Genomic DNA, 17,091 nt, shown 5'->3' with positions numbered 1-17,091 from the left:
GACTTAATGACCAAAATGCTTCATTTTTTGAAAAAGACAAAACATGCCCCTTTTGAAGATTTTAAGACCAGGCTGCCCCTCTTTTCTATGCCCAGGGGTTGGGCTTCACCAAAAGTCCTCCTTTTTTTCTTTGTTTTTTTCCACTTGTTTTTCGTCTTTTTTACTTTTTTATTTTTTCATATTTTGTTGTTATTTTTCACTTTGTTTTTTTCTTTCTAATAAAATTATGCACTCTTATTCATTTTTTCTTATTTTTTTGTAGTTATTCTCTTTTTATTTATTTATTTATTTATTCTTTCTAGTAGTAACCCCTCGCTCTTTTTTAATTTATTTTTTTATCTTGTGTTTTATTTTTTGTTATGTTCCTTTTTTTTTAATTTTATTCTTTCCGCTAAAATCTCCCCATCAAAAAAGTTTTATCACTTATTTTTTTCCCTTTTTCATCTTAATTTTTTATGTTATTTTTTAGTAAAATTCTTCCGCAAAAAACTGTTATCATTCTTTCACTTTTGTTTTTATTTATTTATTTAATTAAATAACCGAGTATTAAAATTTGTATTGGGATATTTTCTACATAATCAATAATCGTTTAGGATTACCGAGAGTTATCATGTTACTCTTTTTTATTCTTTTAATTTTTTATTTAATATTTGTAGATAACTTTTTTTTTTGTAGTTTGCTAAGAAATTTTAAATTTTATTTTTAAAGTAAAATCTGTTCGTTCAAAATATAATTCTTATTTTTTATCTTAGTTTTTCCTATTATTTTTTGTAAACTTTTGTTAAAATTTTTATCACTTTATTCCACTTTTATTTTTGATTTTGTTCTTTCTAGATTAATAACCTAGCCCTAAAATTAGTAATGGAATACTTTCTACACAATTATTAATCGATTACAGTTATCGATAGTTATAATGTCAATCTTTTTTATTGTTTAATTTTATATTTGTAAATGATTTTTTTGCAATTTTTAAAGAAATTAAGGCTTTTTTAAAAATCAAAATTTTGTCACTCTTTTTTACCTTTTTTTTGTTCTTTCTAGTTAAATCGGTGAATCTTAAAATTTGGTATACTATGCTAATTATGATACATCAATGTATAGTATACTAGGAATATTAAGAGTACCATGATTCAACAGTAATTATGGTATACTAATATGTTGTATACCAAGAATATTAGGTATATCATTTAACGTACTCTAACAAAGTATACCTCGATTGAATACTAATCATGGTATACCAATGTATACTATATCAAAGAGTATTGAGAATACCAAAATTTTAAACTAATCATGGTATACCAATATATAATATATCAAGAATATTTGGTATACTATTTAACATACTCAAATAAAGTATACCATGATTAAACAGTAATCATGGTATACCAACTACAATTATGGTATGCTATACAATATACCAGGAATATTATGGATATTATTTATCATAACAGTAATCATAATTACGTTTCATGTATACTCATAGTATACTACAAACTATACCAAAAATATTATGAATACCATTGAATATACCCGTAATTCATATTTAATCATGGTATATTTTATTCGAGTATATTAAAAGGTATTCTTCAGTAATAAGGATATACTATATAAGTATACCAAGAATATTGAGAATTTCATTTAACATAAACAAAGTATATCATAATTCAATTGTTGATATAAATATTTTAACATAAATAAATTATACCATGATTCAACTTTTGGTATAAAAATCCTTAAATAATATTTTGCACTCTTTGATGTGATATTTTGTTAATTAATTTTGTGTAAAAATAAATAATTATCATATAACATATTATAAGAGATTATTGAAACAATAAAATCATCAACCAATATTCGAATAATAATCAATAGTGAGAAAAGTAATTTTTAACTCCTTGAATTTAGCAAATAATAATATTATATTTATGTTTAAATAAATAAAAAATAAATATTCTGAATTTATTCAAGTAAATATTCGAATAATAATCAATAGTGAGAAAAAGTAATTTTCAACTCCTTGAATTTAGCAAATAATAATATTATATTTATGTTTAAATAAATAAAAAATAAATATTCTGAATTTATTCAAGTAAAAAAGAAGAAATAAAACTAAGAAATGGTAACACTAAGATTGGATTAAGTACAACAACAACAACAACAACCCAGTGTATTTCCACAAGTGAAGTTTAGGGAGGGTAGGATGTACGCAACCTTACTCTTACCCTTACCCTTACCCTGGAAGAGAAGAGAATGTTTCCGATAGACCCTCAGGTAAAGAAAAGTTGGAAGAAGCACTGATAGCAAGTAATAACAATACATGATATTTAGAAAACTAAGTCCAAGATAGAAACGAAGATGATTAAAGAAGTACTGATAGCAAATAATAACAGTGCAGGATATATAGTGATAGCAAATTAAGGGGGTACTGATGGCAAGTAATAACAATACAAGATGTATGGAAATAGCAAACTAAGGGTAAAAATGATACCATACTAACACTAATGCTATTGAACTAAGGAAGACAAAGGGCAACACTCAACTACCTACTAACCTTCTACCCTAATTCTCAACCTCTACACTCTCCTATCAAGGGTCATGTCCTCGGTCAGCTCAAGTTGTGACACGTCTCGTCTGATCACCTCTCTCCAAGACTTCTTTGGCCTACCTCTACCCTTTCTCTTACCCCCAGGCCAACCTCTCACAACTTTTGTGCACCTTGCGGGCCCTTCCATGGTTCCACTCAAAAGCTACTTCCCAATATTTCACCTTACTTCTTTAAGCGACTAAGTGCCTTCAGAGGTAAAGGTTCAACATGCTTAAGTTAAGAACAAAAATAGGGATACAACTTGTAATGTGGGTGCCAAGGAAATGGTCTATAGGCTCAACATGGCTAACAATGGAAATTTTTTATTTGTAAGTGATGACGAGCGCAAAACACACACTTAAATTCTGCTCGCTAATCAAATATAGTATAGTATAATATTGTCTCCACAGGGATTGAATTTAAACAATATTCTCGTAGTTTCTAGCTTGGTTGCTATCCAAGATGATCAACAGTTGAGATTTATAAGATATCTAACTAAAATTAGCTAAGAATTCTAAAGCTATTGATTAATGACAATCAAAACAAGGAATACACAAAGAAGGTTATCAATGGGAGAAGATAGGGTTTTGATAGGATATGTGCAAGATAATTGTTCGGAATCTAACTCTAGATAATTCACTTCTAATGTTCAAGTGAGTCTCTCGAATTAACTCAATTATTAATTCAAACGTTAGGCAAAAACTCCTCTCTCGATTAAGTCTTAACCTCACAAGATGAACCAATTTAAGCACGTGAAGATATGCAAGAATGCGTAGTGGATTGGTCTTTAGGAAAACCTCTTTCGATTATTCTCCTAACTAGGTTTAATCAATGATTCAACTAGCTTCTTTCGATTACTAAGAAGAATTAATGAATTCAACCAACAATATAATGCAAAGATATCACAAGTTATGCCTCTCTCGATTACATGAACTAGTGAATATAGATGCAATAATTAATTTATCCAAAACGATTCAATACATAAAACTAGAGTTATAATCCACAAACAATCATCAATATAGCAAACCCATCAAAGCTTAAAGAGAACTACTCTATAGATATGGAGCAATTCAACACAAATAAAATTGAAGTATAGGAAAACATAGATTCGATCCAAACTCGGGTCTTGAGTGAGGAATGAATGATGAAATCCTTGTGCTTGTGTTCTTCCAACTCCTCCTTAGCCTCCTTAGGTCCAAAGTATGTCAAAAGTTCAGAAAATAACGTTTTCCCATGTATTTATCCCAAACCAGGAGAAGCCACTTTCTCCTAGCCGAAATAGAACATTAGCTCTGTAAAAATAACACATGCGCGCCACATGGGGCGATTCGCCATGCGGGGCATTAGTGGGGAAATTCAGATAGCTCAACAATTGACATGCAACAGGATTTGGGCAGCCGCGACGCACTATGCGCCGCCCCACGTGCCGCGGTTGTGGAGTTTTCTAAAAGTATGGATTTTTGCTTGATTTTTGATGTCCAGACTTGGTCCTCAACCCCCGAATACGATCCCGGATTAATCCCTTGGGCTTTTACTCAGATTTCAAAACTCTAAATAGCTCGGAATCACTTCTACAAGGATAAAACATACAATAAGTGCAAAACACTACCAATTAACGCTCAAACACAAATAGAGTGCAGTGAATTAGAGTGTAATAAGCGACTAAAATATGAGATTATAGCCTACCATAAACACCCCACACTTAAACCCTTGCTCGCCCTCGAGCAATCAAACTACACTTTTATATAGACACGACCTTTTTCAACAACTCTAAACACAAGAATATTTAAAACAGATTAAACACAATACCGTAACATCCTCGCCTCAAGATTTGACTCAAAAGCACCACACATTTTTCACAACCTGCTCACTTACTCTAACACAGAGGTCAACGACATTATCTCTCCTTCATAAATCAAGTGCCCTCACACAACAATAGAGAGTAGTTCCACACACAATAAAATTTAAGAACAATCAGGAAATCAAGATAGAAAGAATTCACTCACTCTTAGAAGTAACATTCATATGCCACAAAAGACGTACCATAGGCTTGCCCGTAGTGTACTACTCTACTAATTGAGCTCATTCAGTCGAGGATCAAGTAGGACTTTAATTGGTTGTAATGTAGGCTGAGGGATGGGTAGGATACATTTAGATATAAGAGTGACTACACCTCCCTAAGCACTTTAATACATACAATTAATCATTCAAATCCCCACACTTATATCAAACCATAACTCCACCTTCACATCAATATACATTAACTCCCTACTTCTTTAAGCACAATTACATCAAGTTATCACTATCAAGGAATACTTTTTTTCACAATCATACACTTATTTTTTTTCTTTTATTTTTTTCAGTTCAAGTGGCTCTTACTTTTTCAAAACAATGCACCTTTCTTCTTAGTTCAATAGTTCCACTCAAAAGCCAAACCAACCACCCCACACTTCAACTTTTACAAAGTTCATGACAAATTCAAGTGCTCACTAGAAGTACAAGGTTCAAATAGATGGCCAATTCAAACAAATGGGTAAGGCTTATAATGTGGTTGCCAAAGGAACATGATTACAGGCTCAACAGGGTTAACTAAGATACATAACAATTCGGTGGGTAAAAACATATATCTGGCTCAACAAAGAAATGCCTATATCACTTCCAAAACTGAATAAAACTACTATTTCGCTTTGCAAACACACGGGGCAAGTTCTAGACATCAAATGCAATGCACATAATACACAAGACCTCACACACACACGACACATCTCAGGATTGGACTATCAAGACACTCTAGTCAAAGCAGTTAAGCAAAGTTAAGATCATATACTTTAAGGTACTTATACAAGAGTCAAAAACTGAGCCTAAGCGTCACAACTCAAGTACTCACTATTCTCAAGGATAATAAAGTCAAGAGATATTGCCTTCAATTCAAATCATAGCACAAGGTTTCCTTCTCCTAAAAAAATAAAAACTAACTACACCGAGTTCAAACAAAACCCTTGGAAAAGAATCGCGACACAAAGAAAAATCAAGGGGGGATTATTACACTACCTACAAATGAAAATCTTTTTGTCTTTTTTCTTTCGACTTTAATCCCTCAAGAAACATGTCGATGATATTCATCGTCGGGAAAAATCGAAATTTTTTAAATTTTATGTTTTTTTTTTCAATATTTTCTATCTCCAACTACTACAACTAAAAAAAAATAAAAAATAAAACTAATAAACATACATACATACATACATACATTCAACATATACCCCACCCCACATTTTAAGTTGTGGCATGTCCCCATGACACACAATTAAAAAGCATAAGGTAAAGAAAACTTCCCTGAATATCTAGTCGGGGTTTGAGTCGAAGTCGGGTTCCATTCTTTGTGCCCGAACAAATGCACACATCCATGTAGAAAACTTTTTCTCAGCCTTTTTGGGATACACCCCACACTTATCTTTCTCGCTCACTTCAGCCTTTTTTTCCTCGCCCTTCACTTTTCACTCAACACTTGCAGCTGGTTTTCCTTTTTGCACCCCCTTTTCTACATCCATCTTGAAAGTCACAGTTTCCTTATTCACTCTAAGCATGAGTTTTTTCTCATGTATATCTAATATCGCTTTGCCCGTCGCTAAGAATGGTCTTCCTAAGATGAGGTGGACCTCCTTATTTTCTTAATATTCACCACTATAAAATCCACAGGAAATACAAACTTATCCACCCGAACTAACACATCTTCCACTATCCCCTCGGGTATTAAAGTCGTTTGGTCTGCCGGCTGCAACGATATTGGTGAAGACCTTATCTCTCCAATCTCCTTCTCAAGTTTCCTGTAAATAGATAGAGGCATTAAATTAATTGGGGCACCAGAATCACATAAAGACTTATCAAATTAATAGTTCCTAATGAGCAAGGTATAGTAAAACTCCCTGGATCTCCACACTTTTGTGGGAGTTTATTTTGCAATATCTCACTGCAATGCTCTGTGAGCTTGACCACTGAGGGAAAGGTAGCGCATGCATATGCTTGCTCTCCTCGTGTTCCTCCCTTCTCGTTTTTTCTTCCTTCTTCTTTTTCTCAGCTTTCATCGGGCCTTTCTTCTTCTTGTCATTATCACTTTTCAGCTGATCCCCACTTTCATTTTCAAGTACCACATCTTTTTGCATCGGGGTGCGGTCCTTCAACACTTGCCCACTTCTCAAGGTTACAACATTCACTGTTTATTTGGGATTTCTTTCTGTATCAGCAGGGAGAGTGCTTGGACCTCTCTCAGATAATATTGTTGCAATCTGTCCCACTTACTTCTCTAAATTTCGAATTGTTGCCCCTTGTACTTCAAATATTTCATCAATTTTCACAATGAAGGCCTTCATGAGATCTTCTAGACCAGGCTTATTTGGCTGTTGAGGCTGAAACTGCTGCCTCGGCTGATTCATAAAACCAGGAGCTCCTTGTCCCTGAAATTTGGAGTTGTTTTATCGCCATGCATTAGCGGTACCCCCAGGTGAATTCCATGAAAACCCGGGGTGTTTCTGACCCATTGCATTAAAATTGTAATTTCCCACAACATTCACTTCCTCAGTTGAGGCTTGACACTCATGAGTAGGGTACCCTCTTCCACATATATCACAGGCTGCATGAGGCTCACTTTGTATTGAGGCTAAGGCCAGCTTTCGTATTTCTTTAGCCATAGCATCAAGCTCTGCCTGCACAGATGTATTAGCATCAACTTTGTGAACACCAGTTGATTTTCTTCTTTCAGCACTCACCAAGAATTGTAACTATCTCCTCTAGAGTTTTCTTCATCAAAGGGCCTCCAACTTCATTGCTCAATGTTCTACGTGAGGTCGGTGTCAATCCATCCCAAAAGTCATGGAGTTGCATCCAGAGTTCAATTCCACTATGTTGACACTTTCTAACTATCTCCTTAAACCTCTCCCATGCTTCAAAAACAGTCTCGGTCTCTTTCTGACAGAAGTTATGGATTTCTCTTCTAAACTTGCCCGTCTTAGCTGAGGAGAAATATTTATCAAGGAATTTTCTGGTCATCTCCTCCCATGTTCTATTTGATCCCGTGGGCAAGCTTCGAAGCCACTACTTTGCATCATCTTTGAGTGTGAAGGGGAATGCCCTTAAATACACTGCATCTTGTGACACACCATTGTATTTAAAGGTGTTCATAATCTCTTCGAAGTCTATTAGATATGTGTTTGGATCTTCGTTCATCTTTCCTCTGAAGACACAACAATTCTGAAGGGTTTGAAGCAACCCTTGCTTCAATTCGAAATTGTTACCTGCAATCAGAGGTGGTCTCACACTAGATAATCCTTGGTTGTAGACCGGTCTAGCATAATCGCCCAGTGATCTCCCAGGCATGGGAGCTATATTTCCGAACTAGTCTGCAACCAAGGGTTGATTTTGAGTGATTCTCTGTCCCCTCTCTTCTTCATAGATAATCTATGATTTTCTAATAACTGCTTCCTCATCATCCCGTGCAGCTTTTTCTCGTTGTTGGGCTGCTTGTCTTGCAGCCAAATCTACATTATCATCACCGTTTCTAGCCATAGTTTCTTTGGTTAAGGATTGCCCAACCTTTTCTAACTTTTCGGTGAGAATTCTTTCCTTCCTCAGCTGTCGCAGTTGTTTTTCTATCTCGGGCTCGTATGGTAGCACTTCTTTCGCAGAAGCTCGAGTCATGTACCAATCTAAACCTGTAACCTGCGCACAATCAACGAACACCAAACGTAAAAAGAGAAAATAGAAATAAAAAGAAAAAGAATTCCTAAATTATCACTACAAACGATTTCAAACACTATTGATTGCCAATCCTCAGCAACGGTGCCAAAATTTGACGAGCGTAAAACACACTCTTAAATTCTGCTCGCTAATCAAATATAGTATAGTATAATATCGTCTCCACAAGGATTGGATTTAAACAGTTTCTCGTAGTTTCTAGCTTGGTTGCTATCCAAGATGATCAACAGTTGAGATTTATAAGATATCTAACTAAAATTAGCTAAGAATTCTAAAGCTATTGACTAATGACAATCGAAACAAGGAACAAACAAAGAAGGTTATCAATGGGAGAAGATAGAGTTTTGATAGGATAGGTGCATGAAAATTGTTCGGGATCTAACTCTAGATATTTCACTTCTAATGTTCAAGTGGGTCTCTCGAATTCACTCAGTTATTAGTTCAAACGTTAGGCAAAAACTCCTCTCTCGATTAAGTCTTAACCTCACAAGATGAACCAATTTAAGCACATGGAGATATGCAAGAATGCGTAGTGGATTGGTCTTTAGGAAAACCTCTTTCGATTATTCTCCTAACTAGGTATAATCTATGATTCAACTAGCCTCTTCCGATTACTAAGAAGAATTAATGAATTCAACCAACAATATAATGTAAAGATATCACAAGATATGCCTCTCTCGATTACATGGACTGATGAATATAGATGCAATAATTAATTCATCCAAAACGATTCAATACGTAAAACTAGAGTTATAATCCACAAACAATCATCAATACACCAAATCCATCAAACCCTAAAGAGAACTACTCCAGAGATATGGAGAAATTCATCACAAATAAAATTGAAGTATAGGAAAACATAGATTCGATCCAAACTCGGGTCTTGAGTGAGGAAGGAATGATTAAATCCCTATGCTTGTGTTCTTCCAACTCCCTCTTAGCCTCCTTAGGTCCAAAGTATGTCAAAAGTCCAGAAAATAATGTTTTTCCATGTATTTATCCCAAGTAGGGTCAGGCGCAGGCAAAACCACCTTTTCCTAGCTGAAATAGGACATTGGCTCTATAAAAATTACAAAGGTGCACCGCATGGGGCGATGCGCCATGCGGGGCATTAGTGGGGAAATTCAGAGAGCTCAACAATTGACATGCAGCATGATTTGGGCAGCCGCGACACACTACGCGCCGCCCCACGTGCCTCGGTTGTGGAGTTTTCTTAAAGTACATATTTTTGCTTGATTTTTGACGTCCAGATTTGGTCCTCGACCCCCGAACATGATTTCGGCTTAATCCCTTGGACTTTTACTCAGACTTCAAAGCTCCAAATAGCTCGAATTCGATCTACAACTTCTACATAGCTCGGAATCACTCCTACAAGGCATAAAACACAATAAGTGCAAAATACTACCAATTAACACTCAAACACAAATAAAGTGCAGTGAATTAGAGTGCAATAAGCGACTAAAACACGAGATTATAGTCTACCATCAAGTGACAAGCACATTTATGATCAAGCAAAGAATTGCCTATGTCATCTCCTAGACTAGCACACCTTAATAATTTTGCTTCGATTAACACACAGGGCAAGTTCTAGAACACACAAAATAGCACAGAATATCACGAATCCTCACACACACCTTGCACAAGACTCAATCAAAATGATTCTGTTCAACTCTCAAGTCAAGCAAACACATATAGTTGAGAATTTTAAGCAACAATGCACTAGGTGACATACAAGTCAAGCAACTGAGAAAAGGCATCACAGAATAGGCTATTCATTTCACTTAAGCATCACAATTCAAATCAAATACAATAGGAAGATAGAGCGCATGCCCTAGCCTGATGTGCCAGTACCAAACATGTCAGGATGTAGTTTACATGAACATCAAAGAGCTTTTAGTCATAGGAGATTCTGATCTATTGATACATCAAGTCTAAGGGGAGTGGTCTACCAAGAACGTTAAGATCCTTCCATACCTGCACTGTGTAAAAGAGTTATGCAAGAAGTTCACGAAGATTGAGTTCAAGCATGTTCCCAAGATCCAAAACGAGTTTGCTGACGCTCCTGCAACCATATCATCCATGATTCAGCATCCAGATAAGAATTATATCGACCCTATCGAGGTAGAGATCAGAGATTAACATGCATACTGTTTTTATGTAGACGAAGAGCCAGACGGTAAACCATGGTACCACGACATCAAGAGGTTCCTCAAAACAAGAGAATACCCGGAGAGTGCTACTAATAGTCTGAAGTGAGCGCTCAGGAGGTTGGAAAATCACTTTTTCCTTAATGGGGAAGTCCTTTATAGGAGGACCCTACGCTTGGGTTTGTTAAGATGTGTAAATGCAGCTGAGGCAACTGGACTATTAGAAGAGATACATGTGGGAACGTGTGGACCCCACATGAATGGTTTCACATTAGCCAAGAAGATCTTGAGAGTCGGATGATTTTGGATGACCTTGGAAAGCGATAGTATCTGCTACGTGCAGAAGTGTCACTAGTGCCAGATCCACGGGGATTTCATCTGGGCTCCACCCAATTAGTTGAATATGATGGGTCTGCCTTGGCCGTTCGTCGCTTGGGGCATGGATGTGATTGGACCAATAGAGCTCGCTGCATCAAACATGCACTGTTTCATCTTGGTAGCCATTGACTACTTCACCAAATGGGTCGAAGCATCTACCTACAAGGCCGTCACAAAAAAGGTAGTGGCAGATTTCGTCCGAAACTACATCGTTTGCTGATTTGGGATACCCGACTCTATCATCACTGATAACGCAGTTAACCTCAACAGTGATCTCATGAGGGAAATTTGCGAGAAGTTCAGAATAGTCCACCACAACTCCATAGCCTACAAACCACAAATGAATGAAGCAGTTGAGGCAGCCAACAAGAACATCAAGAGAATTATGCGGAAGATAGTGGACAACCATAGGCAATGGCACGAGAAGTTATCCTTCACCTTACTGGTTATCGAACCACCATGAGAACATCCACTGGGTCAATACCATACATGTTGGTGTATGGTACTGAAGCTGTGATACCCGTAGAGGTTGAGATACCGTCCTTAAGAGTCATCCAAGAAGCCAAGTTAGACGATGCAGAGTGGATACGGGTCAGACAGGAGCAACTCATGCTCATTGACGAGAAGAGAATGGATGTAGTATGCCATGGTCAGCTGTATCAAAATAGGATGGCCAGTGCGTTTAATTAACAAAAGGGTGAAGCCTCGCCAGTTTACATGAAATCACGCCACGTCACTTGCCTCCCTCACTCACAAAGAAAGCATAAAAAATCTGGACCGTTGATCTATTTCATCAACGGTCCACCTTTAATCTCCCTTTTTCTTTTATTCTTTAACCTTTCAAGATTTAATCTCAATCGTTCGATCAGAGAGATCCAACGGTCACTTATTTTAGTATTTTTAGCATCTTTATCTCCCTAAAAATCAGGGCCGTTTATCAAATGATCCAACGGCCCGGATCTAATCTCGCATTCTTAACCCCAAGGAAGCCCCTAACCCTAAATCATTTCCATCAGAGACCGGCCGCCTCTTCTTTCCCTTTTCTTCTCTGTTCTCTCTAGCCTGCTACTACATCAGTCTTCAAAACCTTGCACAAATTTGTGCAAGGTCACAAATCTTGAACCAAATCATGCCTTTTGTCTTCCCCAACCGCGAATCTCGCCGATACCTTCCCCGTTTCATCGCTTCATTTCAAAATCCCTCAAATCTAGAACCCTATCTTAAAGATGCAACTTCAAATCGCTCAAATCCTCTTATGCTCCGTCAAATCAGAGCATGCATGAAGTTTTTCAGAAGATTCATCATGAGGATTCTTTACCCAGAGGTTAACGCAATGACCTATGGTTTTTAGGGTTTGTCCAATGGTTCTCTGCCTTCAACGGTTGTTTCCTCCCCTCAGGTAAATTACTTCACCATTTTCCCTCTGTTCATCTCTGGTTTCACTCAATCGTGCTCATATCATCAACCCTCGGTCATCTTCCACTATCTAATTTGAATCCGTTGAACCTAAGGCATTGAATGGCACTATAAATAGGGCTTTCAATGATCTTACCTAACATGGAGCTAAGACCTAACACGAGCACAAAAACAGACTAAGATTTCAAAAGTTTAGACTCTCTTACTTATTTATGTTCCTCTTTTGTTTCCAAGTTCTTTCACTGTTCAAAGCTTGAAACTGTGGTTCCTATACGGCTAAGTAAACCTTTGTTTGGTCTGCTACACAAAAAGAGGTTAGTATACCTTTACCCCTTCACTTTTGATTATTTCATTCGAAATTATGAATATACTGTATTCTTTCTATTTACTGCTTTCGTTTATGATGTTTGTCATTAGTTTATAACTATTTGTTCCAGCTCACAATGATTTGTTATTGATTTATGACTGACTGTTATGCTTTTATTTGCCTCGAATCAGTATCGATTGAACTATTATGTGGCCTTGATGACGATTATTATGAATCAAACATCCCATACAATTAAGTTCCTTAATATGCCTTAATAGCTTCCCATACTTGTTAGACTTCAGATTTCTTTAATGTTCTGCTATGGTCTTCATGTTTATCACACTAATTCTGTTTAGTGTAGTCTGTTGTTCTGTACTTGAGGTTGTTATTTGATGATTTTAACTAGGACAGATATGAATGCTTAAGGTCTAATACTTTATCACTTAGTTGGAGTATGTCAAGTTTCAATGTTTAAGATTCTTTTGTTTCTTAGCATGAGTGTTTGTTAATCCGGAAGTAGTCTTGAGGTATTACTGTGAAAACATTTGTGTCTTTATATATCTAAGATCCTCATTGCATAAAATGGTATCTTAAGGTAACTAGGCTAACTCTGATGAACTCCTGGAATTATTCTTGTATGCATTCTGTCATGATCGGTTTATCTCTTATGAATTAAGCTTCAACTGTATCTGCTGTGATTGGACAATAACTATTATGTCAGTAGGTTGAGCAAAACTTTATCATGTTTAGATATTCACCCTTAATCTGTACAGCTGAATTAGACCTACTTCGTATAAAGTCTCCCCTGTCCTGTACTTCTTTAATGATATTACTAACTTGACTTCATAAGGTTTGGAACTCAACCCTGTTTGTAAAGTCATGACCCTGGCTGAAACATCTTATGTATGTATTTGAATGAAAGTTTTGCATCCATCTCTGTTTGTCCTTCATGCTCATGCTTGTGCATCCAGTATCATTAAAACCTATTGAGTTTATCTGAGTCTACTGTAATCCACTATTAGAACTAACGAAAGATTTTGAGATTATCAGCTTTGCTTGAATATTGCAATGTGCGTTGACCTTCAAATAAAGACAACATGAATGTGAGACCTAGATCTCTCTAAAAAGGAAAGTAATCATATCATATTCTTAGGGTAATATTGGCCTGTCAACCAGCACAAACAACTCTGCTAATGCTTTTTAAGAGATTCCTAAATGAAGCTAACAACTCGGCATCTAATATAAGTCAAGAGCTAGTTTAAGATCTATGCTAAGTGCCTTTGTATATATTTTTTTTGTGATCCTGCACTCATTCTGGTTCTTCAATGCTTTTGTTTGTCCTTCATGATTTCATACATGTTTGCATTGTCTTGATGTAATGACCCAACCGGTCATTTTGCTTTCTAGATCCCCGTTCCCCTAATTAAGACTCCCTCCTGTATGTGCGTTTACTATTTTATGACTTGCGGGGATGGTTAGTTCGGGTTTGGAAGAGTTCGGGTTGAAATCGGAACACCTAGTTCCTTAATATTGGCTTAAAATGGTTAAGTATGACTTGAGTCAACGTTTTGAGTAAATGACCTCGGAACCGGGATTTGACGGTCCCAAAAGGTTCGCATAATGATTTTGGACTTGGGCGTATGTTCGGATCGGGTTTTGAATGACTCGGGAGCATTTCAGTACTTAATATTGAAAGTTGGCGCATTGAAGGTTTTTCAAGTTCTTTAAGTTTGGTTTGGAGTAGGTTTTGGTGTTATCGAGGTCCGTTTGGGATTCAGAGCCTGGGAATAATTCCGTATGTTGATTTAAGACTTGCACGCAAAATTTGGTGTCATTTAGAGTAGTTTAAGTATGATTTGACGAATTCGGAGTAAGTTGGAAGAACTTGAAGTTCATAAGTTGATTTGATTTGGTTTGGGATGCAATTCTTAGTTTTGATGTTGTTTTACGTGTTCCGAGGGGTTGAGTGAGTCTGTCGTATGAACACAAACTTGTTGGTATGTTTGGGCGAGGTCTCGGGGGGCTCGGGTGCATTTCGAATCGCTCGGAGCTAAGTAAAAATCTGCTGGTGTGCTGTTCTGGTTTCCTTCTTCGCGAACGCGAAGGAAACCACGCGATCGCGAAGAAGGAATTGGGGGATTGGGTGGTTTTGTGCTTCATGTTCACGAAGTCGTGGCCGCGTTCGCGAAGGCTTGGGGCCAGTGGCCTTCGCGTTCGCGGGAGGCCTATCGCGTTCGCGTAGAGTCAAGGGTCTGGGCCTGGGAAACCCAGTTGCCTTATGCATTTGCGAGTTAGGGCACGCGTTCGCGATAAGGAGGCGGCCCAGTACATCGCGTTTGCGAGTGTCCTCTCGCGATCACGAAGAGGAATTTTTCTGGGGTTCATCAGTTTTGCCTTCGCGATTGCGAGGGCTTGTCCGCGATCGCGATGAAGGCACAGATAGGCAGAATGTTTTTAAAAACGGGACTTAGGCCATTTTCTCTCATTTTTTATTTCCTTGGCCGATTTAAGAGCTTCTTGGAGAGGGGTTTTCACCTAGCTATTGAAGGTAAGCAATTCCTACCAGATGTAAGTTTAATACATAGATTATGAGTAGATTTTAACATGTAAAATGTGGAAATTTTAGGAGATTGTTGAAAAACCTAGGTTTTGATAAAAATGGGATTTAACCACGAAAATGATTATGGGATTGGGTAGAAATTATATATTTGAGTTCGTGTGATTATGGATAATATTTATCTTCGAAACTTTTCGGAATCCGGGCACGTGGGCCCGGGGGTAAATTTTAGAAATCTTCTAATTTGGGTTGGGTAATTACTCTAATAGTTAAATTATGAACTTGTGAGTGTATATTGATTAATTTATATAATATTTTACTAGTTTCAGATTGTTCGGCACCAAGTTGAGACTTTAGAGTTAATTCGTGGGTCGGAAAGTGAGCTTTAAGGCGATGTAAGTCTCTTGCCTAACCTTTTAAGAAGGAAATTACACCATAGGTGTTTTAAATTACTATTTGCTCCTAATTATGGGGTCTACGTACGCACGAGGTGACGAGAGTCCGTGCGTAGCCACAAGTCATGCTTAAGTTCAGATAGTGTTAGGACCCAAATCATGAAATACTTGTATTGTTTGCACTCTACTTGTTAATTTAAGTACCTAAATTATATTGAAACTCGATAAAGGATTCGTAAAGACCGAATTTCTCTTACTTTGAGTTTTGGCAGGTTATATGACCGTTAACAAAAATTGTCCCTGTTGCTAGAGGTCGAGGAAGGGTTCCAGCTCGTGGTAGAGGACAAGGGCGTCCTAGAGTTGCTCCAGTTGTTCCACCAGTGGATCCAATGGAGGATCCTGTTATGGAGGAGCAGGGCGAGGTGCCTGCAGTGGAGCCAACCCTAGTGGATTTCATGTCCGCATCAGGATTCCAGGAGGTCATGGGCCGTATGCTATGGTTCATGGTATAACACCCCAGAAAATTTTGAAGAACTTAAGTGTAAAGCCCGGTAAAATTTGCAAAGAAAATAATTTTTCATGGTGCCGAACTAGGATTACATGTTTGAGGATTGTAGAAATTCTTCGCGGCGAGCTAGCTCGCCGCGGCTCGGACCTTTTGGGTTGAACAATGCACGAGAAAGTAAAGGAAAATTTTTGGCGGAAAAGTGCATTTCTGCGGTCCATTATGCGACCGCAGAATCACTCTGCGGACCGCATAATGGCCGCAGAGTGAGGCAGTTAATTGGGTCAGTTGGAAGCAATTATGCGGTCGACTATACGACCGCATAACTGTTATGCGGTGTACTATGCGACCGCAGAACAGTTATGCGGACCGCATAGTGACCGCATACTCAGGCAGATTTTTTGGTCATTTTGGACACCAATTATGCGACTGATATGCGGTATGCGACTGATATGCGGTCCGCATAACCATTATGCGGTCGCATATGCAGCCGCAGAACCTGTTTCGGAGTTTCATTTTTGGGTTTTTAAAACCCGACCCTACTTCGTTAAATACACGTAAAGGGTCATTTTTGAGCAGATATTCTGATGTTTTATAGAGAGAGAAAGCTCTAGGCTAATTATTCATCAAGTCTTGCTCAAATCTTGGAAGATTAACAAGGAAAACCCACAAGTTCTTCATCTAAGAGATTGGGATTGCTAGAATTTCCGGAACGCTGTAGTAATTTAAGGAAAGCTCAATTGAGGTATGTTGGCTAAACTTTTTCTCTTGGAATTGAATTCCATAATATTTCTGTGAGTTTCAAAGTATGGGTTGCGTATTAAAATGTTGTAGCTTGAATCTTATTTCAAATGAAAGCTAGTATGCCAAATTGTGTGAGACAATCTCAATATTCTTAAGACTCTTAATTTCTCATATGTGTACCTAAAGTATTTATTGGGAATGTCTTAATGTTGATAACCTATAAAGATGGTTGGAAGTGAAATCAGTGAATTGGGAATATGAAGTGTGGCCAACGTACCAATAGTAAAAGTTATACTTGTGACCAATGGTG

The 17,091-nt window shown here is 37.3% G+C and overlaps 1 non-coding gene across 1 annotated transcript; it reads left to right on the top strand.

The window, feature by feature from the left end:
- The first annotated feature begins 7,472 nt into the window (after positions 1-7,472).
- LOC117276911 (small nucleolar RNA R71) lies at positions 7,473-7,579 on the top strand. Its single transcript, XR_004507175.1, has one exon. It is a non-coding gene; the product is annotated as a small nucleolar RNA R71 (small nucleolar RNA).
- Positions 7,580-17,091: the final 9,512 nt, after the last annotated feature.

The sequence above is a fragment of the Nicotiana tomentosiformis genome, chromosome 8 (assembly GCF_000390325.3).
Source record: "Nicotiana tomentosiformis chromosome 8, ASM39032v3, whole genome shotgun sequence".
NCBI lineage: Eukaryota > Viridiplantae > Streptophyta > Magnoliopsida > Solanales > Solanaceae > Nicotiana > Nicotiana tomentosiformis.
The sequence above is the reverse complement of the archived record's forward strand: the minus strand, read 5'-3'. Positions and strand labels throughout refer to the sequence as shown.